Source organism: Cibotium barometz, chromosome 12, assembly GCF_041138505.1.
Source record: "Cibotium barometz isolate CiBa-2024 chromosome 12, ASM4113850v1, whole genome shotgun sequence".
NCBI classification, from domain to species: Eukaryota; Viridiplantae; Streptophyta; class Polypodiopsida; order Cyatheales; family Cibotiaceae; genus Cibotium; species Cibotium barometz.
The window spans coordinates 53,502,644-53,526,222 of NC_141057.1; the positions used below are offsets into that span (position 1 = coordinate 53,502,644).

At 39.6% G+C, this 23,579-nt stretch overlaps 1 pseudogene across 2 annotated transcripts; it reads left to right on the forward strand.

Annotated features, from left to right (window-relative positions):
* The first annotated feature begins 10,667 nt into the window (after positions 1-10,667).
* LOC147633582 (presenilin-like protein At2g29900 pseudogene) lies at positions 10,668-12,787 on the forward strand (annotated as a pseudogene). Of its 2 annotated transcripts, XR_015267145.1 has the most exons (3): positions 10,668-10,730; positions 10,837-10,956; positions 11,172-12,787. The product of XR_015267145.1 is annotated as a presenilin-like protein At2g29900 pseudogene, transcript variant X2 (transcript). The 2 variants fall into 2 exon arrangements; XR_015267144.1 differs by lacking the exon at positions 10,668-10,730 and having other exon boundaries at positions 10,737-10,914.
* The last annotated feature ends 10,792 nt before the right edge of the window (positions 12,788-23,579 follow it).

Here is a 23,579-nt window from a genome sequence, read left to right on the forward strand (position 1 = left end):
ATGTTGTTGCACAGGCACTAAAGCATAGGCCAAGCAACCAAAGACACGCAAGTGACCAATAGAAGGCTTCCTGCCATGCCAAGCTTCGTATGGAGTAATAGACTGCAAGGCCTTTAGTGGGACACCTGTTGAGTACATATGCAGTACACATGACAGCCTCAAGCCAAAATGCATGTGGCAAAGCTTAGCTCTTGACTATACATCGTGCCATCTCCATAAGTGACCTGTTTTTCCTCTTAGCAACACCATTTTGCTAAGGGGTATACGGCACTGTACATTGGTGTTTTATCCCACGACTAGCCAAAAATGCATCAAACTCTTTAGACATGTACTCCCCCCCTTGATCAGAACGGAGGGTGCCCACAGTACAATTGGATACATTTTCAACCATAAGGATAAACTGTTTGAAGCACAAAAACACTTCGGACTTTGCCTTCAGTGGATATACCCATGCATGCCTTGAGTAATCATCAATGAAAGTCACGAAGTATAAGTGTTTACCAAATGACAGAGTTTGCATAGGCCCACATACATCACTATGTACAAGTTGCAATTTGCGAGTGGCCCGCACAGAACCATCCTTTGGAAACGTAGAACGCTGCATTTTGCCCAAAATACAGCCTTCACAAACATGTTTCAATGGTGCCTCAAGAGGGGGCAATGAAGCAACCATATCAAATTTCTGCAAACGTAGTAAACTAGCAAAGTTCAGATGACCAAAACGAGCATGCCATAGTTTTACATCTGAAACTGCCTTTTCATCAAAAATTGCATTTGTTGAATCTTCCACACACTTGTCATAAGAATTGAGCCTATACATCCCACGAAACAAGGTGCCAGATACAATAATCGTATCACCAGAATTCAAATCATGAACAGTACATTTGTCATCCACAAATTTGACTACAAGTCCAAGTCTAGCAAGCGCAAAGACAGACAATAGATTCTTCTTTATCCTTGGCACATACAAAGCATCTGAAAGTGTGAAAGCGCTGCCATTTGTAGCAGTAAGCATAATTTTACCAATGCCCTTTACTGGGTAAGAAGTATTATTGGCACATGTGACAGTATTCCCATTAGGGACAGCCTCAAGACAAGTGAACATATCACGATGCGAGGTAATGTGCTTTGTAGCACCACTGTCAAAATACCAAACATCAGAGTCAACAGAAACTGCCAAACATGCATCATGTACAGATGGGTCATACTGGCAATACATGCTAAACGCCCATTCTGTATCCTGCACAACATTTACAGAATCTGCATTTATAGAAGCATCCACTATTGTGGCTGCATTTGACTCTTTCTTCTTTGCCTCTTTAGCCTTTAGCTTAGGGCAATTCTTAATGACATGATCAGTTGCCTTACAATAGTTGCACCTCATTTTTTTCTTGCCTTTATCAAGAGCCTTCTCAGACCTATTGTTGCTACCTGTGGAAGGAGAAGAAGTTGCAGACCTACTAATAGGAGAAGAAACAGTGGAAGGGGCTTCCTTACCACTTCTTCTCTGCTGGGCAGCAACAAATGCCTGATCAACTGCACGCTGCCTAGCCCTGTTTTGCCTGGACTGCGCTTCTTGCAAGAGCTTGTTGACTAAAGTATCATACTTGACAACATCAGGTCTGTCCTCAGTAAAACAAGTCTCCACGTGGAAGCAAAAGTCTGATATGACTCAGGTAAAGCATCAAGAACAGTCTGCACAAGAGAATGATCAGGAATAATCTCACTTGCAAAAATCAACTGCTCCTTGAGATCTTTAATCTCAGCAAGAAAAACATTCATGTCATCATCTTCCTGCATAATCTTCGATTCTAGCTCTTTACGCAGGTAAAGAGATTTTTGCCTCGTTACGACCTGCATATAAACCAGCTAGAATATCCCAAGCCTGTTTTGCCTCGTTACGACATGCATACAAACCAGCTAGAATATCCCAAGCCTGTTTTGCTGTTTTAGCTGAATGAATATGTGGGGTGATGTTACATTTGACAGAAAGTGCAATCAAGGCATGAGCCTGCGCATCTTTACCATCCTAATGAGCTTGTTCAGCAGTGGGTAAAACAGCAGCAACAGTAGAGCTGCTAGAACCTGCAACATCCTCAACAGATCCTACATCCACAGAACTTGGACGTACATCCATACCCTGCACAATGTTCCACACTCCTTTTGCAACCAAAACATGCTGCATCATGTATACCCAAAGTGGGTAGTTGCTGTCTCCATCCAATTTGTCATCAGCAGACAACATGCGAAATACATCATTGCTGTTATCAGCCATGGCCACTGACTCAAACTGATGCAAAAGCTACCTATAATGAAGCAAAGACTGAACAGAGAACAACTCGTGCTATGTAGCACGGTCCATAATAGAATACGTATGCCTGTTTTGCAGAAAACTACACTGTCGAAATTTTTGCAAAAAATGACGAAAATACCTGTGCAGAACTTGCAATGCAAAAACAGAGCCCGAAACAACCTCAGATGCGATTTCTGAGAACGCAAAGCCCTACGAGCCTATTTGCAGAGTATAGGGACCTGCAAGCGCTCGTGAAAGCTCACCTCAATCAGAGAACATGAGTTAGAGGGTGCCGGCGGCGTAGCTCTGGGAGCGATGCCTGCTCTGATACCAATTGTTGGAATTAGGATTGCAGGAAAGCACATAAAGCTTGGAGAAGAAGAAGCAAGAATGCACACAACACACTATGTATTAGATTGTGTCAATGTACAAAAGATAAGTTAGCCCTAGAATGATGGGCATATATACAAGCAGGGGGAAAAAATCTCCTAAAGAGGGAAAAAGTGGTGTGTTCACACACATCACTGCCTATATATATGGCAACATGCCATATACATACAAGCAGGGGAAAAAAACCTCCTAAAGAGTAAAAAAGTGCTCCTATATATATGGCAACATGCCCCACGTAAGAAGTGCTACTTCCGTTGCTAGCACCCATGAATTCATTGCGCGGTGGTGGAGATAGGGATCTTTCAGCTGGTATCAGAGCAATTTGGCTAATGTGGATCAACTAAGAAGCGAAAAATGTCAAAAATTTATGAAGCAGCAGTAAAAGGTTGTAATTGTGATGAAATTCATACAAATTCATATTCAAAGTGAAATTCATAAATTAGTAATTGGGTCTTCAGATGGAAGTACCGCAATTATATGGAATCCTTGACTTGCTTGAGGCCTAGACATGATGGTATTTACCTTATAGTTCCAAGGACCATGACTACTCGTATATACCGAGGGAATAACTGCAGCTCTTTACTAGCAGTATATACAAGTAAATCTAAGACCTTGAAATTATAAGCATAAATGCTATCCAGATGATGAATTCGAATGTGGTTGATATGATTTTTAAATTCTGCTTGAGAACTGATGAGTTGATTTGGATTCTGATTGAAAAATGATGATTCCTAAATTTTGGTTGAAATGTAATAAGCTGAGCAAAACCATAATGAGGATGAATGGGGTGAGTCCCTGTGATGATGTTCGTAATAACTGGAATGACAATAATGACTTTAGCAAAGCACTATGAGATTAGTGGATTGTGCTGACAGATTACTGCTGCTAACACTTGACCCAGCGGATCAAGTTAAGGGATGACAAATTAAAAATCTGTAAAATTGAAATTCCCATGGAGGACTGTTCAGATGGAAATTTTAGTCTAATGGACCATTATTGTGATAAGGTTTTGAATGATATAATCTGAGTGAATTGTTATCTGATGATGAGTTCTATATAAGGGATGACAAATTAAAAATATGTAAAATTGAAATTTCCATGGAGGACTGTTCAGATGGAAATTTTAGTCTAATGGACCATTATTGTGATAAGGATTTGAATGATATGATCTGAGTGAATTGTTATCTGATGATGAGTTCTATATAAGGGATCTTTGTCCCAGGATTCTGTTGGGTTCACCAGACTATAAGGAACCCCAGAATCAGTTAAGGGAAAGAGTTGTCCTCTAATTTTATGAGATATGTGATGAGAATCGGATAGATGTGATGAGAATAGAGGTGATGAGATGTGAGGTGAATACATGTGATGAGAATTAGATAGGTGTGAATGAGAATCGGATAGATGTGAATGAATGGTTGGATGGATGTGATGTGAATAGAGGTGATGAGATGTGAGGTGAATACATGTGATGAGATGTGAGGTGAATACATGTGATGAGAATTAGATAGGTGTGAATGAATGGATGGGTGGATGTGATGTGATGTGAATAGAGGTGATGAGATGTAAGGTGAATAGATGTGATGAGAATTAGATAGATGTGAATGAATGGATGGATGGACGTGATGTGAATAGAGATGATGAGATGTGAGGTGAATAGATGTGATGAGAATTAGATAGATGTGAATGAATGGATGGATGCGATGTGAATAGAGGTGAATGAGATGTGATGTGAATAGAGGTGATGAGATGTGAGGTGAATAGATGTGATGAGATGTGATGAGAATCAGATAGATGTGAATGGATGGATGCGATGTGAATAGAGGTGATGAGATGTGAGAGGTGAATAGATGTGATGAGATGTGATGAGAATCAGATAGATGTGAATGAATGGATGGATGGATGTGATGTGAATAGAGGTGATGAGATGTGAGGTGAATAGATGTGATGAGATATGCTAAGAACCAGATAGATGTGAATGAATGGATGGATGGATGTGATGTGAATAGAGGTGATGAGATGTGAGGTGAATAGATGTGATGAGATGTGATGTGAATCAGATAGATGTGAATCAGATAGATGTGATGAGATGTGATGTGAATGAATGGATAGGATGTGATGTCATGTGAATTAGGATGTAAATGAATGATATGGGATATGAGTAGATGATATGTGATGAAAATGGATATAAATGTATAAGTGAAGAATGGATGTGAAGGTATATGTGAAGAATGGATGTGGATGTATGTGAAAGAATGGATACGGATATGTATGTGAAAGAATGGATGTGGATATGTATGTGAAAGAATGTGATGTGAATGTGTAGGTGAAGAATGGATGTGAATGAGTATGCGAAAGAATGGATGTGGATGTATGTGAAAGAATGGATATAGATGTGTATGTGAAAGAATGTGATGTGATGTAAAGAGATGTGATGTTTCATGAATATATGTGGATGTGAAGTGATAGATATGAATGTATAGATACCATGAGAAGAATACATGACGGAAGAGGAAGCACTTGTAAGATTCCTCTCTCCAGCTTTTGAGGTGTGCAAGTGTAAGAACCTCCCCTTCTGATCTTATAATTATTACCCTCTCTGAAATGAAAGAAAGATCATGTTTTACCCTATTTTGGCCTGGAGAGAGAAAATGTCTAAAGGAAGGTAATTCAAAATTGAGATATTTTTTGATATAAAAATCCTCCTAGTGTCTAAAATGGTTTCCCCTGAAACAGAAATTCAAAAAGAACTTTCCAATGTGCAATTGGAATAAATTAAAAATAGGTATAAAGGACCTTAGCCTAAGGGTCCAGATTTTCAAAAAATTTTGAGTTATGCTCCAATTAAGATTCCTATGGACCAATAAGATTAATCCAAATGTAGGGAGGAGATAAATTGAAGAATAAAAGAAAATCCTCCAAAAATGAGTAAATGCTCACATAAGATGAAGAGTTGACTAAGGACAAGGTTTATTAGTTAAAAAAGAAGAGATATTTAGAAGAAATGATGCATTTTTGACACCTCAGTGTGGGGATCTCCCCTCATGAAGGAGGCGCCTATTTCACATGTGTGGAGGAGTTTTAAACTCAAAAATAATGAGATATTTTCATCTCTCCTCTCTCCTATTTCAACTAGATCAAAAAATAATGAGATATTTTCATCTCTCCTATTTCAACTAGATCCAAAAAGTAAGCTAAACTGACCCAAAAATGGTCAAAAATTGACCAAACTAATCTGGAAAACTCTAGAATCAGTTTGCTTGGTTAGAGGCTCACTTTTTCCTATAAAAATAGAAGCCTCCTACTTTGTAAAAGGTTAATAGTGTTTACTCTACTCCTACCCAGAGCCAGTTACATTGAATTTTCTTGATAATTCAATTATTTTTGACTTAATCCTCTCCAAAATAATTGGTGGGGGTCACTCTTGATCCAAATAAGAGTAGAACCCTCAATCCCTTAAGCCAAAGGAAAGCTTACAAACTCTATGTAAGCTAAATTCTTCTTACTTTTAATTTTAAATCTATTATTTTCTTAATTTTCTTGTTTGTTTTAGTTGATTAAAGTAAATTCTGATGCTATGCCTTGATGAAAAGGCCATCCCCTTCTCTTCTTTACAATTCAGCCTTTCTTTATCCTAGAATGTTTAACAACAAAAAGATTAATTAAACTTTTCTTATTGTTTACTCTCTTGGAAATTGAAAATTGTGTAGATTAGAGTCCTTTACAATTTAAATTGAAAATAGAATGTTAAAAATAAGAAATGGTCAGCCATACAAAGGAGGTTATGGTAAAATTTTCTAGAATTTTGTGGAAAAGAAACTTCATTTTTATATTATTCCAAAAGAGTAATTCTTACCGTTTGTGACTTCTAAAAGAAATATTCTAATTTACTCCATGTACATATTCACCTATGAATATGCATGGATATCACTGATATTAATTATTAAAATTAATTTCTATGCATAGAAAGATGCATAATGGAAATTTTTATTATAAAAGTGTTATTTTCATTGAATTTAATTTTATGCATAGAAAGATGCATAAAGGATTTATTTTATTTCAATAGTGTTATTTTCATTAAAATTGATTTTATGCATAGAAAGATGCATAAAGGATCTAATTTTATTTTAAAAGTGTTATTTTTCTTAAATTTGAATTTATGCATAAATAGATGCATAAAAGAATTTTTTATAAAAGTGTTATTCACTGAAGTTGCTTTTTATGCATAAATAGATGTGTAAAGAATCTTTATATAAAAAATTAGAATTCTCTTAGATTCTATGTTTAAATTCTATGAATGGATGTGATGTGAATAGAGGTGATGAGATGTGAGGTGAATAGCTGTGATGAGAATTAGATAAATGTGACGAGAATCAGATAGGTGTGAATGAATGGATGGATGGATGTGATGTGAATAGAGGTGATGAGATGTGAGGTGAATAGATGTGATGAGATGTGATGAGAATCAGATAGGTGTGAATGAATGGATGGGTGGATGTGATGTGAATAGAGGTGATGAGATGTGAGTTGAATAGATGTGATGAGAATCGGATAGATGTGAATGAATGGATGCATGCATGTGATGTGAATAGAGGTGATGAGATGTGAGGTGAATAGATGTGATAAGATGTGATGAGAATCAGATAGATGTGAATGAATGGATGGATGTGATGTGAATAGAGGTGATGTGATGTGAATAGAGGTGATGCGATGTGAGGTGAATAGATGTGATGAGATGTGATGAGAATCAGATAGATGTGAATGAATGGATGGATGGATGTGATGTGAATAGATGTGAATGAATGGATGGATGGATGTGATGTGGATAGAGGTGATGAGGTGTGAATAGATGTGATGTGAATAGAGGTGATGAGGTGTGAATGGATGGATGGATGTGATGTGAATAGAGGTGAATAGAGGTGTGAGGTGAATAGATGTGAATAGATGTGATGTGAATAGAGGTGAATAGAGGTGTGAGGTGAATAGATGTGAATAGAGGTGTGAGGTGAATAGAGGTGAATAGATGTGATGTGAATCAGACAAATGTGAATGAATGGATGGGATATCATGTCATGTGAATCAGGATGTAAATGAATGATATGGGATATGAGTGAATGATATGTGATGAAAATGGATGTGAATGTATAAGTGAAGAATGGATGTTGATGTGTGTGAAAGAATGGATGTGGATATGTATGTGAAAGAATGGATGTGGATGTGTATGTGAAAGAATGTGATATGAATGTGTATGTGAAGAATGGATGTGAATGAGTATGTGAAAGAATGGATGTGGATGTATGTGAAAGAATGGATATAGATGTGTATGTGAAAGAATGTAATGTGATGTAAAGAGATGTGATGTGTCATGAATATATGTGAATAAGAAGTGATAGATATGAATGTATAGATAGATGTGAGAAGTCGTACCTATGAACGATTAGATGGATGTGGATGAATGAGATGAGATGTGTATGAATGAGATATGATGTGGATAGAAGTGATGTGAGATAATGTAGATAGAATGTATGTGATGGGATAGTTATGAGAATGTATGTGGTGGATATGAACGAATAAATGTGATGGATATGAATGAATGTGATGTGAACAAATATGATGTGATGAGATGTGGATATGGGTAGATGCGAGTGGATGAGATCTAATGCGGATAAATGAGAAAAGATGTGATGAGATGTGGATATGGGTAGATGCGAGTGGATGAGATCTAATGCGGATAAATGAGAAAAGACGTGATGAGATGGAAAATGATGTGATGAGAATGGGAATACATATGAAATAAATGAGGATTGATGTGGAATAATATGGAAAGACGAGAGTTCGTTATAGAAACTGTATTTATGACATGTTTTTAAATGACTGTTTTATGTCAAGAATGCTGGGGAAGCATTTTGACCATCTTGTGAATGAGGTCGTGGAGACCTAATTTGTTAAAGTTGCAACAGTTGACGGAGAGTCATTGGAGGACGTCTCATGTAGCAAGGTCGGCCGAGGTCTTGACCAGCCTCCGTTTGATTAAAATGGTGAGCTTCCGGTACGGTGGATGAGAGACCAAGGAAGCGGCCTATGAGTGAAGCACTAGGTCACCTGCGAAGGATCCTAGAGGGTGCTGACCATATGGTGCTCGGGCTCTGGGTCGCCGGCCGACGATACCCACACGTGCGTCGAGGAAGATATTAGAATAAGGAGTAAGAGTTGTTTTCTGAATTCGGGCATGGATCTGGTTGATTGACCTGGCTGGTCCTCAACGGATGAGTCCATGGCTCTTTTATATGGATCCGTTTTGTTGGTTGATCTTGCTGATCTTCAACGCAGATTCCATTTTGATATGTGAATATATTGTCGAGTACTATGAGCTAGGAACCATCGAAAAGGCCCCTGAGTGGACAGGTGGTGAGCGTTCTGGTTGCCAATGATGCCATAGGTACACCAATGAAGGAATGATTGGAATTAAGGATTCAACCGGAGATTTTGAGGATTATGATCAGTGACTCTATGATTTCATTAAATGATTGTTTTAAAGACAATTGAATCTGTGAAAAAGGTAATTTCATATTGGGTAAGTGGTGTGACTAGTTTTAAGTTTGCATGAATATCCGGCTAGGGGGCCTGGGAACTCTTTTCCCTGGTACCCGGGACAAAACCTAACCAAATTTCTAATTGGACCCATCACTACAGTAGTTGGGCGGTTGGCTAACCCATGGGACTGTAGGCTGGACTGATGGATCCCTAAAATGAGACTCAATTTTGTTATGGTACGATAGATGAAGTAAATCCTGGATAAAAATTGTTCTATGGAAAAGAATCAACGGTTGTGCCTCTCAATGAGGAAAAAAGTGTTGGTCTCTATGATCCAAGTGTAATCTTTTCCTTGATCTGACTATGGGACTTACGGGTTCAGTCAGATCAGTTCAGTTAGGTAAGGCTTTTGACTACATTAGAGTAAAATTATCTTAGAGGAATCGCCTGTGCTTTCCGGGTGAGGGAAGTTTTTTCGGGTTTGGTTTTGGAAGAACCGAGGGATTAGTCTCTTGTTTGGATATCCGTGGGCAAGGCCCCGAGTGAGGGACCTTGCCCCACGTAAGAAGTGTTACTTCTGCTGCTAGCACCCATGAATTCATTGCGCGGTGGGGACATGGATCTTTCAGCACTTGAGCTCCTTTGTAAGCAACCTTCTTTTACTCACACACACAAAGAGAGAGCAAGACACACAAGAGAGAGATGGATGGTTGAATTTTCTTTTATTCTCTTCTCTTCTCTACAACCTCATCATTACCCGATTGCCTATTTGAATAGTGGTTTGGACTCCTTACCTTTATAAAGTGGAGCTGTGCAGGTTCGGGTACATAAGCATGGACTGAGGGGAGGGAAGAGAGAAAGAGAGAGAGAGAGATAAGAGAAGCAGTGTATACCCCCTACAAATCTACCATAGGACCCTACATAGATCGCTGGCCTGTCGCCATGCGCGGGTTGACGTTTGGGCGCTAGTCCCACAAGGTGTAATCCAAATTTGGCAATTCAAATTTGGCATAAGTTGGTGCATGCATTGTTCCGTATGGCGAGCGAGATTAATTTAGCCAGCTGCCTGGTCCTTCATCAAGGTATTTAAACTCGAATCATTGCCGTCCATGTGGCAAGGTTGGTATTTTTCGACGTCCACGTGGCACTCCCCGACGTGTGCCCCATGCCCGAGTTGACCTTTTTTGTAAATCCAGGCCAAATGCCAAATGGAGGGCCACGATCGCCTCTTTTATCGTGCCCCCGGTCCGTGCCGTTGATCCCTTCATCTCGTGCATTAAAGGCGATGTGGAGATAGTCCTAAGGGCCACGATCGCCTCGTTTATCGTGCCCCAATTCTGCGCCGTTGATCCCTTCATTAAAGGATAGTCCTCGGGCTCTTGGCATTATGTGAAAAGCCCGTCGGTAATACAGGCTGTTAAAGGGTCCATTTCACTTTTTTTGCTGGGTGCCCATTGTTTGGGGTACTCATAAGTCGAAATGGCCATGCCAGACAGTGGCAGGACACCGAGACACGGTAGGGTCTTCCTGGTTCGCACCGTATGGTCTTCCTGGTTTGTGAAAAAAGTATCATCTCAATTTGAGAGGTTGGAATCTGCTTAGTGATCTTTGGATGTCTACAGACGGGGCCTTTCTCTTAATTTCGTTCGGTTTTCGGCGGACGCTAACCCCATCGCTCCCGTGGATGGGTGAAGATTGTGGTATATGCGTTCAAATGAGTTTTTTCGAAGATCTTCTGTCAAGTACATTTGTGATCCATTTTTGACCTATCTCTGCAAGGCTTTAATTAGTCTGTAATTGCTAATTATCTCTTATAATCAATCGGGTTATCCACACACTTGAAAGTTACTACTTATTTTGTTTTCAGAGCGTTGCAACACGTATTGTCATCATAGTGCTTATTTGAATGATGATATGGAAGTTTTTGGCTTTCATGTGCCTTGTATGATGTCTGCAGATGCCATCAATCTGGGCTGCTTTTAACGCATTTTTGTATAGCTGTCCATCCTAAGCAACGATGGAGGGCAATATTTTGGATGTGGTCGGAGTGGAAATTGTCGGCATTATTTGCCCCGTCTCCATATGCATGCTACTGGTGGTGTTGCTGGTTAAGGAGCTGCAAACAGAAGTCACCAACTCTGTTCTGACCAGTGTTGCCTCTTTAGTCTACAGTGAAGACAGCACAGATTCAGACTGGGCAAAGTTCTTGGGTGCTCTACTTAACGCTGGAGTATTTATAGTGGTGGTCACGTTAGTCACTTTCCTTTTAGTGCTACTCTTCTACTTCCGATGTACCAAGTGCCTGCGTGTATACATGGCTGTAGCAGCTTTCACGGTTCTTGCTTACATGGGGGGAATTGTTGCTGTGATGCTGGTTCAGAAGTTAGCGATACCAATTGATGCTATCACGGCTTCTATCATACTTTACAACTTTGCCGTTGTGGGCGTTCTTTCTGTCTTTCTATGCAGGGTGCCTATCTTAATCACTCAGGGTTATCTAGTATTGGTGGGCATGCTGGTGGCATTTTGGTTCACATCACTTCCAGAATGGACGACATGGGTGCTTCTTGTGGCCATATCTATTTATGATATTGTTGCCGTCTTGACACCTGGAGGACCTTTAAATCTGCTTGTGCAGTTGGCTATGACTAGAGATGAAGAGATACCTGCTCTGATTTATGAAGCGCGTCCTGTCACAACAGCTTCTCGCAGCTCTGCTCAGGTGATGACTCCGACAAGTGGCACCACTAGAGCATCATTGCGAAGCTCAGCCAACACTGAACAAGTACAAAGAAGAATGTGGAAACGAAGAAGCAATGTGTCCAATGAAAGCACTTCTGTGTTCAGCGGTGTTCGTTCGAGTCTGCATGTTCCACTTCTAGGAAGGGAAGAAGAGGGAGAAGATTCTTCAATGTCTTCTCAAAGGCTGCAGAACTTGGATCTTGGTTCAGTTGTACATCACGGGAGGTCGGCAAGTCAAGACGAAGTTCACACTACTTCTACACCTCCTGTTCAAGAGGAAATGCATGGCAGCGACCAGATTTGTTTCCCTAACAACAGAGCAGTTCTTGGACAAAATTTTGAGTCTCAAGATGTGTTCAGTGGTAGGGAACTGCAGATGGATCATGAAGGAATGCCTTTGATACATGCCACATCCATGCACGATATGCTAGCCGTGAATGGAACTGATGTGAGGTTATCAATGACAAATGATCAGGACTTGAATGGGGAAGCTATAGATCAATATGATGAAGGAATTGGGTTGGGTGCATCTGGAGCAATAAAATTAGGGTTGGGAGACTTCATCTTTTACAGTGTGCTGGTTGGAAGAGCAGCTCTATACGACATGACGACTGTCTATGCTTGCTACTTGGCCATCATCACTGGACTTGGGGCCACTCTTGGCCTTTTAGCAGTGTGCCGCCGTGCTCTCCCTGCACTCCCCATCTCAATAGCTTTGGGGGTTGTGTTCTATTTCTTAACAAGGCTTCTGATGGAACCTTTTGTAATGCAGTATGGTGTAAATCTGGTGTTTTTTTAATCAATAGCCCACTAAATGACGTTAACAATAAATCAGGCATCTGGACATGTATACTACCCCCTCCGCCCTCCATGCTCTCATTGTAGAGCTAGAAATGTTGTGATTGTGTTAACAGAGATAGAAGTGCTAAGGAAGACGGGCAAACTGTAACATGGGTGCTTATGGAAGCATGTTTATGATCGATTGATTGTGATTAGCACCTAATCAGAAACTTGAAAACCCCTAGTTATAGTGTGGAATGTTGGTAAATTGGCTACCAATCCTACTAACCATGATAATAATGTCCAACTAAGTATGTTCACACAATAACCCAATAACTCTATTCACACTCGACTGCTCATTGGTGGACACTTGGACGATATTACAATGAATTGGCACAATAGTCTTTACAAACAAATGAATCTGACCACGTAAACCTCCAAGCTAGTCAATGGGTGGAAGCATGTCTACGTTATGCCTTCGAAAGTGTGCATGTGATGTCCCCTCTCGTGTTACTCGGAGCACGGGTGTAACTGATACTCCATTGCTCCAACTTGGTATAGATGTTTTGGCAAACTCGCTCTCACATCTAGTGGGATGACTCCAATGATGTCATTGCCATTGTCTTCTCGGGATGTCTCCAATGATGTCATCATGTTCACATGTATGCATTATTTCAAAAGGAATCTAGTGCCAATGCTCATGAATACAATTCCATTATTGGGTGTAACAAATACAAGCTTGTTGATCGGCTTCGACAAGTTTTTCATCAACTTTGTCTTCACCAACATTTATCTTATTTCATCTTGTTGTAACTTTTACAAATGACCAAGTAAAGCCATATATAAACCAAGGTTTTGGGGTGTGTGTGGAGAGTTCTACTCCATGCAGCAGCGGGTGAATGCGTGGTTCACGAGTTCCACCGAATACTCTATTGATGTCGAGGCACAAGTGCGCTTGCCAATGGTGTGTGTGTTGTTCTTATTGGACTCAGGCCTTTCCTTGTCAAGGCATCTGCACCCGCTTGCTACACATGTGCGAGGGATGCACCTTATTGATAGCCTGTATTGCGTGGGGGGACCTTGCTTGATGCCAACCGGGATCCCTTCTCCATCGATCTGTAGTTTGTGATCCGTAAGCCTCACATGTGTCTTGGAGACACGATCAGGAGCTTGATTGTGCTCTTGGACACACCAAGCTAGAGTGAGTGATGTGAATTTCTTTTACCTAGGAGTAACGTTGGCTTTAGTGACATGTGATCATAATGGCTCCAATACTACCAACAACGGTTTGGGTGGTGCTGCCCATGACCCCATGCTATGTTGGATATCAATGCTCCACTCCCATTGTATTGTCCAAGCACCAACTAGCTCATGTTTGTATGGCCGCCATTATGAGGAGTAGCCATGGTTGAGCAACTCGAGTGCTCAGCCTGTGTATTCATATAGGAGGGTGGCCCAAGAGGTCAGATGGTTTAGATACAGCTTGGATTAGATTTGGCACACTATAAAAAATGCTACATGCTACATTGGACTGTTATCTTATAATGATCCACACATAGAGTAGGTAGACTTTACTCTTGGACACCCTATCCTAACATTATGAGGTACGAACGAGGCAAGATGAGTCTAGATGAATGTGGGAGGTGGGGCAATTGCGTAGCAGTTTCTAGTTTAACTTATGGGTTGAGTCTACACCACGACGGATGGTAGCATCAACTATGACCACGGACCTACAGTCTCATATATCATGCCCGCTTCTTACCCATCATATCATGGTCGTGTCACGTATACAAACTTATATAGATACACAGCGAGTCCCTTCTCCACATAGTTAATCAGTCATCACTGTGAGTTTACTCCCTATATTTTACTAGTATATGGCCTCCATCTTAGCAGTTCCAGATTAGCCCCATCAAAGCTCCCTTCATAGGTGCACACACGGGTGTGGGGCTTTGACATCTATTGTATCACTTCTGTAATTCAATATTCTTCTCTATCTCTATTATTATGCAATTTGAGTGTGTTGTGAAAGATCACTATGAGTTTACTCCCTAGATTTTAGTAGCATACGTCCTCTATCTTAGCAATTCTAGATCAACCCCATCAAAGCTCTCTTCATAGGAGCACACACGGGTGTGGGGCTTTGACATCTATTGTATCACTTGTGTAATTCAATATTATTCTCTATCTCTGTTATCGTGCAATTTGAGTTTTTTGAGTTTTAAAGTTGTGTTGTGAAAGATCCTACTTCTTGTGAGTGTTCTCTTATATACATCGCAAACATTGTATCCTCTTGCATGGTATTAGAGCTCCGAATTGATACAAAACTTCTTTGTTTGAATTGCTAATTGTGTTGTCTATCAGCCCCTTAGGAGAAATGGGATATTTTGTAAGACCTCGCCCACTACCATTTGTTGGTGATGATGGAAAGCTTAATGTCACCAATTATTCTCTCTAGAAGTTCAAGATTAAGGCTATTCTTTCCTCCTATGAGCTATGGGATATCATCATTGGTGTTGATGTCTAATCTGCACTAAGAAGTGATGCAGACGATACCATAGTCCAAGCTTGGAGATGTTCAAGGGATTCATATGCTGTATGTGCCATCATCACCTAGCATGGAAGATAGCGTGCTCACCTTGGTTCAACATGTCTCCATAGGTAGAAAATCATGGGCTTTATTGCGGAGCCAGTACGAGGCTACAAATCCCTTCAGCATTTATAATCTGGAAAATCAGCTTAACAAGAGAAGCTGAATGAAGGTGAAATGGTGGAGCTATTTCTCACTAGAATGAAAGATCTCCATGACCATATGGTTGTAATCGGCATGAGGGTGATCTGGTCGGATCATCTCGCTCATCGCTCCTTAATGATATTACACCCAAGTATGATAGTTTTGTTACATCTTTGAATGTTAGTGTCAAACCTACTCCTCTATTTGAGGAGTTTAACTCATTACATCGGGATGAGGAGGAGATACAAATGCAGAGTCCCAATGGTGGAGAACTCTTTAAATCAGAGAAAAAGGTTAAATACTTTTACTGTAACAAGAAAGGGCACATAGCCAAAGAAACCAAGTAGATGCCAAGAATGGCATTCTAAAGACTAAGGAAGAATCCCGTTGTTTGTTGCCATTGAAGAAGTCTACAGTGAAATACCCAAGGACCCTTGCTCTAAGAATAAAATTAATGATTTTAAAATAGATTAATAATTTTCAAAGAAAGTATTGAAGTATTTAGTCCTTCTAAATACAAGGGAAAATGAAAATGAAGGATACACGTGTTTTGATAAAAAATCTTTAAAACCTAGGGACCGAAAAAGCGTGTACGTGGAAAATCCTTTAATGTAGGTGTAGAGTACTAATTTTCTCACAGAACCAAAGGTTTGTGTTTTAGTTTGAAATGGTATTGCCCATAAAGACAAGGCCAATTTTTCTTCCATAGTGTCGATTGCTTCTTTTGCTGAGCCATGATAAACATGAATCACCAAGGTGAAAGCAAAAGCCACTAGTGGACACTCACATGTCATAACATTTAGCCCAATCGGATCACACTAAAAGCATACAACTGAACATCATCTCCCTTAGCATAGAATATAAGGCCTATGATAACAGCGTGTCATAAAATGATGGCCAAAAAATCCTTACTCCTTCTCATAGAGGGTACTCTCAGTTGGACTGTTGTAAAAACCATTTGCAACCTTTATCTTCTCATACCATGATCTTGGATCCAGCTTAAGACCATATAAAGCTTTTATTAACTTGCATACTTTAGTTTCCTACCTCTTCTCAACAAAAACATGAGGTTGAGATATATTAACCTTCTCATGCAAGTCACCATTTAAGAAGGCAATCTTGATATCCAATTGATGTATATTCCAACTAGCAAAAGTCTCATCATAAGCTATGCTCTTTTTTTTAGCATAACCCTTTGCAACAAGACTTGCCTTGTTACCAGTAGCTTTACACTCAAGCTTATAAACTCAATTTGTACCAATGGCCTTTTTATTTTAAGATAAATCTACTAAATACCAAGTGTCATTTTTAAGTCTTGAGTCTCATCCTGCATGGCCTACATCCACCAATGATCATTTTCCTATCCTTTCTCACAGGAAACGGGTTCCTCTTAATTGTATAAGCATAACACTCAAAGTAGATTGATGAGAATGAGTGAAATAAAATGATAAGGTCATTTATAGACACTCATAAAAGTGCATATATACGCTAGGAGAAAAATTCCCTAAGGAGGGAAAGAGTAACCCGATCTATTATCCATGCATCATTGGGTCATCGAAGTGATATACACTATAGTGTGCATTGTTGGTCGCTTCACTCTTGGTGTGGCTCTTTGCTTCTCTTGCCCTCCCTTTCTTTTATCCCTGGTTACTTGTCCTATTTTTTGCATTGTTTCTTTTGCATTGTCCGTGTCTACTTTACTTCCTCTCTCTTTTTGGGCTTTTCTTGCTACTTTTGTCTCCGGCCCCTCTACTAGTTTCACGTCCTTCTACCTTTACTTTCTTGTGCCTCACATTTTTACTATTTCTACGATGTCTTCTCTTTATTTTACTTTTTCGTACCCCTTCTTTCTTTTTGCATGAGCGGCTTATAATCTCTCTCTCTCTCTCTCTCTCTGCTCTGCTGATGAACTTATGCCATTGTTGCTACCAGATCACTGTTGGTACAGGCTTGCAGCACCATGTGGCTACTTCCCCAAATCGTTTTCATGCAAGTAAAAAAGGGGGTTCTTTGGAAAAATAAAGTAAAGGAACGTTTTTTTGGAAAATTAAAGTAAAGGGGTTTTTTTCTTTTTAACCAATTTCAAATAAAACAAAAAATTTAGATTAGGGAGGGTTTTTAAATAAAAGGAAAATTTACGATTGGTGGGTTATTTAAAAGGAAGGGGGAGGGGAGGGGGTAGGAGTGACACCATTTAAAACTTAAGAGGGATGGGAGGGGGAGTGCTTGCTTTATCCTAAGGTTGTGTGTGCATGGGTGTGTTTATGTGTATGCACGCAAGTAAGTGTGTTTGTGTGTGTGTGTGTGTGTGTGTGTGTGTGGAGAAGGGGGTGTGCACATGCAGGCGTGTGTTTTTGTATGTGCAGGTGTGTGTGTTTGCATGGAGAGAGGGTGTGCCCATGCAGTTGTTTTGGTTTTATTATTATTATTATTTTGGTTTGGTTATTAAATTAAGGTTGTTTCCATCATTCCCAAGTATGTATATATATATATATACACACACACAATTGACAATAGGAGGTGCTACATTTTATATATACAAATAGGTATAAGGCTTCTAGCTTACTGTGTGAGCTAAATGAGCAAATACGAAAAATCTCTTACCCATCCACAATGAAGCTTTGAGGCTACCATTTGCTAGAGTGCTTGATTAAACGTCAACATTTTAGTAACTTTAACTCTCCAGTAGCTAGAGAGTTGGAGTTGCCGCATGGTGGTGTTGTGGGATGTTGGTGATCCCTTTAAGCCTTGAGATTGCTTGATGCCAAGGGAGTGGGTGCAAGGCTCTCTCACGGTCTTAGAACCACAAAGGAATCTCTACTTTGATTTGAATTCAAGGGGGTATGACCACCACACATGGACTTAGTGATACATCCATGGACTCTGCTGACTGCTTTGAAGGTGGTATCAGCATGTGAGTCGAGGTGGAAACCATTGCTCTCTACTCCTACTTAAACTTTGGGGGTGGCATCTAAGCATGGCTTTAGATATCTACTCCGTCATGGATTTGACGTTTATTAATGGTGTGCTTGTAGAGGCTTTTGGTGTGGGTTTCCTTTGCATGGAACCTAAATGTAGGGGTTTCCTTTGTAGAAGCCTTGAGCTGCTATAGTAGCTTTGTGGGGGATCCATCAAAGTGATGACTGTTGGGATGACATTGGGTCTTGGGGCCATTGCTTGACTCTCTTGGACGACAAGGGTTTCAGGACCCAAATGGAAAGGTTTCCCTCATAGAAGCCTTGAGCTTCAAAGACCTTACAGTGGGGCTCAGGTTAGGGTAAAAACTCCTTTGATTAAGGCTCCCACTTGGTAAATTTGTGTTCATAGGTAGGCTTCTCACCAATGGTGGCTGTCATATCTTTTCTTTGTCATCATACGTGCCTTGGCTAGCTAGGGTATTCTTGGGTACCCACTCCTTCTTGGGTAATCTCCTTGAAGAGTTGTTGAGTGGGTGGCCTTGTCGAGGATCTCTTACTCTAATTCGAAAGCTTTAAACCAAGTTTTCCATTGGCATGATTGCACCAAGCCTAAATGCAAGCTAGAAAAGTGTGTTAATAGCCATTGTAGTAGGTGGTGTAATAGGCCCATAGAGTAGAGTGTAACTTATGCTCCCAATCGCTTCTCATTAGGACCTCAATGGAAGGCTTCTTGGGCCCTTTTATTTGGCAGTTTAAGGAGTCAAACCTTTTCTCTTAAGAAGAAACGTTTTCTAATTAGAAGCTTCAAAACCGCTACTTTATTCGAATTTGAATTTTGGGGAGAAAATGGAATTTAAAATCTAGCGGACAAAACCATATCATGTAACATATCTATGGAAAGCTCTTGATGCGTAGATCATGGATCTATAATCTCCGCTCAAATCGGAGCTTGTATGTAGAAGTTATGGAGGTCCGAAAATTGTAAAATTGCCTCCCCCCTTTTTGAGGGAAAAAGTGCACCCTTTGACCACTCTTACACCTCTCTTACAAACCCAACATTTCAGTCCACATGGCAACCCCCCATTTGGCTATTCTTTAATCACCTTGATTAGGCTTGGGCAAATTAAAGGGCCCAAGAAGACCCCATTCACTTCCTAATGAGATGTCTCTAACTTCTTTGTGAGAATGGTGTACAAAGTCATGTTTTTGCTCTCAACTTGGCCATTCACTTGTGGGTAGTATTGACTTTCTATTTACTACAAGGAATAAGTAAGAACTTCACCACTTCTTTTATTAAATGTGTATGTAATGACTCTCACTATTTCTAGTCTTGTTTTTGCCCTCGATTTGGCCATTCGCTTGTGGGTAGTAAGGTATAAGCAAAAACTATTTCTAGTCTTGTTTTTGCCCTCAATTTGGCCATTCGATTGTGGGTAGTAAGGTACTGACTTTCTATTCACTACTATAAGGAATAAGCTAATACTCCACCACTTCTTTTATTAAATGCATATTATAATCACTCTCACTATTTCTAGTTAGCAACTAAAATGAATAATCACATTCTCATAAAGGAAATTGGCAATAGATCTCACATCAACGTTCGTGTAGCTTTGGTCTCAACTGATTTGGTGAAGTAGTGTGTTGACACCTATAATAAAGCATGCATGTGTTCCCTTGGTTGTTGGGCTAATGGGACCCACAAAGTCTAAGCTCTATTTTTTACATGGTTGTTTTTAAATTACATGGGTTAAGGGCATACAATCCTTCTCTTTGACCATGGAAAACCTTTAGCATTCATTGTAATGTTTGATAAATTTACATGTATCCCCAAAGAGTGTAGCCACCATAGTACCTTGCGGGTCTCCATCAATGTTAGAATGGCCTTGTTCAAGAATGGCAACTTAGTCATCTTCATCATCATGAACATATTTTCATATTTGGCTTACTTTACCAATCTAGCATGCTTCACATACTTTGGGCATACCATCAACCTTAAACTTTTGCAAACCTACAATAATATTTTAGGCATGCATAGACTTCAGCCACTATATATTCACATGACCATGCACTTATGACATATGTCAATATTTGTAAATGACATGCAAACATGGTTGCCTTCACCTCAGGCATGTTAACATCCAGAGTAAACATTGTGCCATTTTTGTCACCCTTTGTGACCAAGCGCCAATGTTTTTTGAAGTCTTTCACAAAGCACCCCGAGGATTGAACCTCACACTTGTAGAACCTGCTCAACCATCTGTCCACAACAAAATAGAAACCAATTTTTTGTAATATTAGGAACATGAAGTACATGTTCCAGGTACTTCATTTTGCCATCCTACATAAACAATAACACTTTACGAATGTGCACAATGGGGTGTGGAGTATCATCACTTGTTTCCACATACCCTGGTTTTTTCATTTCTTGCACATCTTTAAACCACTCACCATGACTGGTCATGTGATTAGAGACGCTAGAATCCACATACCAAACACCTCTCATTTTTTGAGCAATCTCTAGATTCTTTTCCTCACATGATGAACGCCCAATATCATTCCCCTATAAGGAAATTGATCATCTCGAACTTCCATGCTTGGAGGTTATTTTTGTTGAGCTTCTCACTCACAATATAGGTTGTTAGTCATTCTTTAGCTACAACCAACCAAATACTTGCAATAGAGTTATCTTTATACAACTCACAACATAACTTAATATGTAATGATCTCACTAGTATAACTTAATATGTAATGATCTCACTAGTATAACTTAATATGTAATGATCTCACTAGTGACACTTCTATTTACTCAAATAGGCAACAAGTGACCAAAATATATGTACATACATCCACCAACACCTGTAACACTTAGAACATGTGCACAAACTTTCAGTGTACCAAATTCACACTATTGCTATGCAAAAACCACAATTTGGCAAAACAATCCTTAAACATTACTTTTTCCATTGTGCTTGCAAAAATCTTACAGTGTCCAAATAGGGCTTGAAATGCACCCACCAAAATTTGAAGAACTTCATTTAATATAGTTAACTACACACAATAGGGTCTTCTTTCTTCATTTAATATAGTTAACTACACACAATAGGGTCTTCTTTCTTCACCCAAGAGGATGCCTCAAGTCGTGACAATGACTTCCCTATTGCCTATATCATAGCTACCCACCAAATGTGTTGTTCCAAAATCAAAGAGGCAAAGAGATGGAATTACTCTTATATATGTAGAGCTTCCTTGTTTACCTCTAGCTTACCTCTCACGTTTGGTGGGTAGCTCTCACAGCTACCTACCAAATGTGTTGCTCTAAAATCAAAGAGGGAAAGAGATGGAATTACCCTAACCTATGTACCACTTCTTTTATTACCTTTGGCTTTCCTTTTGAGCTCTTCACACAAACCGGTGCTCTAATACCATGAGAAGAATGCGGGGGAGAAGATGACCTTGAGCTCCTTGTTGCAACAAGCACACATGCACAAGAGTGGACAAGAACACAAGAGAGATGGATGGCTGAATTTTCTTCTAATCTTTGCTTTTCTCTACTACAAACATACTAAAGAGTTAAGAGTACGTACTATGAGGGAAAGTAATCTCCTCATATAACTTACAAAGGTTATTCTCTTCTTTTTTCTACAAACATACTAAAGAGTTTAAATGGAGAAGTGAGAAACTCCATGTACATAGTTTTCTTAAGACTAGAACTAGTTCCACTAGATTATTTTTAAGTTTTATCGGGCTTAGTGTCAAAGCTAGCCATTTGTCAATTTCGACATTAAGGAATACAACATTCATTCCCTTATGATACAATACTTGCAAATAGAGAATACTTGTGATCTCTCCCTCTTCTCTACTCTTGCTTGTATTTTGTTAGATCTTTCCATAGCTTGATGCTTTTGCTTACTTAGATAGGATTGAGTGTAGGCTTCTCCCTCTCTTGAGCTTCTTCTCTACAACCTCTTGCGATACCACAATGAAGGATATCTCCTCTTTGCTTCCATCTCAGAAAAGGAAGGTCTACCTTCACCCCTTTAGCAAAGGAAGCATTTGGTGTGACAATGGAGTCTCGATGTGAGGGATGAGCTAGCACACCTACATCAAGAAGTTGCATTTGTCGACTCTAAGAGAGGCAAGACCAAACGGCATTTAATTTGGCAAAGGCTAAGGTAAGTTCTTATCTAGAACACATTACCAAAATTTGAGATACAATATTTCATTTTATTCAAGAAAATAAATATGTCAAAGATCTTAAAAATAAATCAAGAAAATATTTATCTTTTGGATGGCCATAAAGTGTATTACATGACTTGACCTCAAAATGTAAGCTAAGGTTATGCATCACACTTAATAATTACAATGAATTTAAGTTAAAAGAGTATTACATGACTTGACCTCAAAATGTAAGCTAAGGTTATGCATCACACTTAATAATTACAACGAATTTAAGTTAAAAGAGTATTACATGACTTGACCTCAAAATGTAAGTTGAGGTCATGCACCACACTTATAATACTTACATTGAATTTAAGTTAACGAGGACAAAAGGGAATAAATTTAAGTTAAATAGCCCAATAGGAAATTGGCGAACATCTCCTTGTCAAAAAACACATTAGTTTGGTGATTAAATGAATGATGCTTCTCCATCACACAATCACCCATCCACCCAAGGGAAGAGAAGAGACAGAGAAAGGAGAGAGAGAGAGAGAGAGAGAGAGAGAGAGAGAGAGAGATGAGAGAAGAGAGAGAGGAGAGAGAGATAGAAGAGAGAGGAGAGAGGAGAGAGGAGAGAAGAGAAGAGAGAGACATAAGAGAAGAGGAGAGAGAGGAGGAAAGAGATAAGAGAAGAGAGAGAAAGAGAGAGAAGAGGGAAGAGAAGAGTGAGACAAGAGAAGAGAGGGAAGAGATAAGAGACAAGAGAAGAGAGAACTCTTTTGTCTCTTTCTTCTCTCTGGCGGTGCCTTTTGGGGTGGGAGTGAACAACAAGGACCTGACCAATTGGGCTATTGAAAGATTCTGTGACAAACTTAGAAAATGGGAAGGGATCAGAGTGTCATTTCTTGATACGATAGCTATTATGAATACAGTTCTTAATGCTTATATTGTGTTCCTCTGTCCTAGAAATAGAATTTAGGAAATGCCACTAGAAAAGATTATAGCTCCAATCAGAGACTTTTTGTGGAGAAAT